The following is a 5,561-nucleotide window of genomic DNA, read 5'->3' on the forward strand; positions in this document are numbered from 1 at the left end:
GCTCAAGTGATCCTCCTCCCTCAGATCCCAAGTAGCTGGGACTACATGTGTGCGCCACCACTCTCAGCTAATTAAATTTGTGTGTGTGTGTGTGTGTGTGTGTGTGTGTGTGGAGTTGGGGATCTTGCTCTGTTGCCCAGGCTGGTCTCAGTCTCCTGGCCTCAAGTGATTCCCCCACCTCAGCATCCCAGAGTGTTGGGATTACAAGCATGAGCCATCATGCCCTAACAAAAATGTTTTCCCAGTAGTCTTCAAAGTTTAGCAAAAATATTACTTTTCATTATTATAAAATTATTTCTAAAGATAGACTCTATTTTGCACATTATTAAGTGGTTGCTTTATCTCTCCCTTGGCAACTTGTTTCATTGAGCATTACAAATGAATTTTTTAGTTTTGCATGATATTTATTTTTGTCATCACTAATTACCTACCTTTATTAATAAAGTACTTGCCTAAATTGTAGAGCAAGTCTTCCAGAATAATTTAACTTTTATCCTGTAAACCTTACCATAATTTTAAAAAATCAGTTTAATTAAATAATGATTAAGGAAATAAAAGAAAAATATTTTTAAACCTGAATTTTTTAAGTAGTTCAAAAGTTTGGAGATAATTACAATCTACAAAATAAAGAAATGTGATAAGGTACAGGCCAATAATGCCTTAAACATGTCTGAAGTACAGCATCAAAGTTAATGGTTCAAGGAATCATGAATTAATGAGGAATGGTCATTTTATCGGACAAAGGTAAAATATATTTATAGAAACAAAATAGAATAATTTTTAAAATGGTACTTATTAATTGGAATATTATAATAAAGAAACTAAATAAAAACTGAGATTTTGGAAGCTTTGTAACTCATAAAATAGCCATTATATATTACAATATAGGTACTTCTAATTCGCAACTCAGAACATCTTAATATTTTGTTCAGAAATTAGAAGACAGTTAAAATTTTGAGGTCAGGTCTGTCAGATGTAGCAGCGAACATACATCATCATCTAAGAGTCATGAAGCCGTCCTGATATCTTTTCCAAGTAGTAAGCTAGCATTCCTCAAGGGGATTCTTTTCAAAGAGCAGCCATAATATAGGCAATTCTTGCTAATTTAATGACTATCTACAAGCTGTATAAGAGTATAATAATAAGGATGTCTTGAAGATGCCACTGTCATAAAAATACAGGTGTCTGTACGTGAGACTTTTAGTAAAACCTTCATTTTCTGTGAATGGCTTACTGATTTGCAAATTAGCTGTATTAAAAGTAATAATAAATAATATATTTTAAAAAATGCAGAAATTGCTACAAATCAGTAAAACTGACTGTACATTAGAAGGCCTTTGTCATATAGAACATATAATAACTAACATGTTACTTAGTGTTTGCTTTGCCCCTCCACTCACCTACACAAGTCTGCTGCATTGCTGGTTCTTCCTTTGTCAAGAGCCTTCCCATGCCATAGACAGCTGGGCTGTGAAAACTAAGGTGGGCTCTTGGCTACAGATGCTAGTAATCAGAATCAGGACTCTAAAGGTACAGGAATTTTATATATATATATAAAGCAGGAGGGCAAATACTTGGAATTTGCCCAACTCATATTACAATCAAATACTGGAAAAAGAAGAGCTCAATTAAAAAATTATTAGTATTTTAAACAAATATATCATATATAATACATATATGTATTTAAATATGTAATATATTTAACATAATAATGTAATATATTTACATAATAAAATATGTAATATATGTAATATATGTAAACATATACATATTTAAATATGTAATATATGTTTTATATATAAGTATGCAATACCTATTTAACATAATAACGTAATATATTTACATAATAAAATATTTAATATATGTAAACATATACATATTTAAATATGTAATATGTTTTATATATAAGTATGCAATACCTATTAAATAAATATGTAACATATGTATTTTATATATATATATATTTATGGTGATTAACCTATTTCTACTTTAATCTCATATACAACAGGCTGTGTCAGAGAAGAAATGTGTCTTTCAGATAAAATTTACCAGACCAAAAATAGCCAAGTCCACACCCAGAGAATGGAATGGTAGACATAAAAATTCTGCTTCATGAGTTAGATTTAGTGCTCTGATGGAAATAGGAATTTGCCTCCCTAAAAGGGCAGATTATGCATTTATATATAATCTATTAGTTAATTAATATATTATTAATATAATATAGTTTATTATAATATATACTATAATGTTGGTGTTATAATATAATTAATATACAGATTAATAATATATATTAATTTATATAAATATATTTGATACATATTGACTATATAATATGAAATAAATGTTTTAAATTTTTATTTTAATCATTTGTCAATATTTTATTATGAACTTTATATGATGTTTAGTGTTCTTTTGGACATTAGAAATTGGTGTTTAAACCCACCACCCCATCTCTCTTCATTCTAGTTTTATTCATATTTTGCCAAAAATCTAAGCTGTGCTATGCAAACTCTGATCCTGGACATAACCAGCATCCATCCTGAATAGACACATGCCTATACCATTTGCCTGGCATTATATTCCGAATTTGTATACAATTTAATAGAACAGCGTTCATGGATTTTGACAACAACATGAGACTCCCGAGTCAGAGGTTAAGGATTTTATTACTCATGGCCCAGAAAATAATACAAGCATCAGTATACTCTTCTCCATTTATTTTACTGCTATTTTAGGAGGTAATGTAGATAGTCTCACATAGATATCTACACACATATACACAGAGGGATATGTGATTAGGAACCTAGAGTTTAAGAACCTGAATCTTTTTTACTAGGCAATAAGCATTCCTGCACTTTGCTCTGAAGAGAAATGCTATTTCTATTTTCCAGTGCAGAAACTGCTCAGGAATGTAGCAGTTAGTGCCTTACTTGGAAGACATGTAGAAATTCAAGAAACTCATGGAAAGTTGTTCCCCACCAAGATGAATAACATATCATTATTTGAAAAAATATTAAATCCTAGCCAACTTCCTTCCTGTTTCATCACCATGACCAACCCCCTTCAACTTTTCTATGAACTTCAATTAATAGATTAAGGGAAAACGTATTCGGCCAAATAGGCATTACAATGTTATGTGTAAGATTTTGTAGAAATTTCAAAAAAATATGAAAAAAATTGTAAAAGGGTCCAAGAAAAATATGGCTGTTATGAAAACGCTATAATATTTCATCTGCTAATGTGATGAAAAACTGCTGGCCAGGATTCTAGAAGACAATTTCAAGAACTTTAACACTTAAAGTTGACTAGTGGTCAGTTGCTAAAATTTATTTAATTGTATGAAATATCATCAATAGAACTAAATTTATACATTAATGCTTATTTAAGTAAATATCATAATCTCTCATAATTTCTTCTTATATGTTTAATACTCTAAAACTTAAGTATTCATGTCAAAATTAGAAATAATATGCCCACATTTTAAGAGTTGTCATTTGTTTTGTTTTGAAAATTAGTGAAAGTTACGTGATGAATTGTCTACATTATATAAGAAACAAAACAGCACATTGAAAACATTAAAAAGTTAGGTGGTTCAAAACTTATTAATCCAATATTTGTAACAAAGTTAGTCTTAATTTTGGTGAGAAATACATACTTTTGAATAAGTTCCTCGTAGTAATTTGACCATTCTACCATAATAGAACCATTATATTATCATTTTTCTTATTCAGTTTTTTAAGGATTTGAAAGCAGTAGCATTAACATTGAACTATCATGAAAAATCCTGATGACAATCACAGAAAAATATAATCACACATAATAGTAAATAAATGTTTGGGGTTTCTGCATCTCTGGACTCATATCAATGAAAGTAAATTAGAAATTAAAGGTGTTATTTAAACTTGTTAAATAAGTTGGTGTGAAAACACAAGCTCTTAAAAACTCTAAAATGTGACATAATATTTTTATACTTTTGAGAGAAAGCAACTGATGCAAAAGCAAGGGCCAAAAGAGAATCAAGCATAATATCAGTATTATTAGGCTGCCTCTAAAATAGTCTTCATTAACAAGACAAAATTACAAAATTGGATTTACTTTGTTTCAAAAGTTCTGCCATGAGATAAAGATATTTTCATTGTTTTGAAGTGTCTTTTCTCTTCTATCAGTTTAGATTAAGTTATCTGAGAAGTTTCTATTATTGTGAAAAAAATTGAAGAATGGGTATTAAAAGAAAATTCTACCATATTTGGCTCTTTTGTCACACACCTGCTCATGCACACTCTCCATTCTATGTACTGGCTAATCTACCCTTTTAGGGAGACAAATCCCTAATTCCATCAGAGCACTAAATCTAACTCATGAACCAGAATTTCTGTGTCTATCATCCCGTTCTTTGAGTGTAGATTAGGTTATTATTGACCTGGTAAATTTTAAGCTAAAAGACACATTTCTTCTCTGACACAGCCAATAGTAAGTGAGAGTGAAGCAGGACTAGGTTAACAACCATAAAAAATCATATTTGAAAAAGGACAATGAGAAACACATGGATTTACTGGTGTGTAATTATCATAACCCAATACCAGAAATAATAAAGTCATCTACTCTGAGAGTGGAATAAGTTTCTTCATTAGCCCATCTAGCAAATACTTACTTTGCTTTATGAACGAAACTTGTTTCTCATTTCTCTCCCCACTCTTGGTTCTGAACTTTAAGAGATTTGATCTTAATCATTTTTTTCTTGTTTATTTTTTTTCATGTCCAAACTGAAGTAATTCATATTCAAGATTCCCCATGATCCAAGAAAGCCACTGATGCTACAGCTATTTTCTTCACATTTCATATAGGAAGAAGGAATGAAATTGGGAATTCCAGCAAAATGATATCTGCTTACATCTGTTGGCCATCTCTAGCTGCCAAGGAGACTGAAAAATATAAGGGTTTTTTGGCCAAATATGTTGTTTATCAACACAAAATTATGGTGCTGCAAGTAAGATTGAATGCAAACATAAATATTGGCACAGTAACTAGTAATCTATGAAACAAAGCATAACATCACATTAATCCTCTTTCTGCAACTGTGGTGTTCTCTTCCCATTTCCTGGTGAAGCCTTGGTAGCACCATCCACTCAATGAGCAACAGAAATCTGACAGTAATTTCTGACATGTATTTTTCTCTCTCACCCCATATCCAATCATGAAAATACTCTCAGAATTCTCTCTTTTTATAATGTCCGCCAGATAATGTGCTGATAGCATAATAAGGTTTGAGGAAGGCATGTCTCACACATGAGTCTGAAAACCTAATCATCACACTTGTGAACTACGAAAAGATCTCTCAGGATGCTTAACTACCTTCAACTTGGGTCCTTTAACTGCATGACACTCTAGCTCCAGCTACATGGTTTTTTCCTTGCACTTTCAATCCAAAACATTAAAACCTATTAGATATATTCATGATCAGTTTCTCATTAATTTCTTGATCCTTTGCAATCTGTTTTCTATCGCTTTTCTCCAATCTGAACACCCCTTAAAAAGGTATTCAAGGACATCGACTTGCTAAA

General features: G+C 30.9%; 1 non-coding gene across 1 annotated transcript; it reads right to left on the minus strand.

Moving 5' to 3' along the window:
* Positions 1 to 5,228: 5,228 nt before the first annotated feature.
* On the minus strand, positions 5,229 to 5,332 carry LOC129032302 (small nucleolar RNA U13). Its single transcript, XR_008501310.1, has one exon. It is a non-coding gene; the product is annotated as a small nucleolar RNA U13 (small nucleolar RNA).
* Between the last annotated feature and the right edge of the window lie 229 nt (positions 5,333 to 5,561).

This window comes from Pongo pygmaeus, chromosome 11, assembly GCF_028885625.2.
Source record: "Pongo pygmaeus isolate AG05252 chromosome 11, NHGRI_mPonPyg2-v2.0_pri, whole genome shotgun sequence".
In the NCBI taxonomy this organism is placed as follows: domain Eukaryota; kingdom Metazoa; phylum Chordata; class Mammalia; order Primates; family Hominidae; genus Pongo; species Pongo pygmaeus.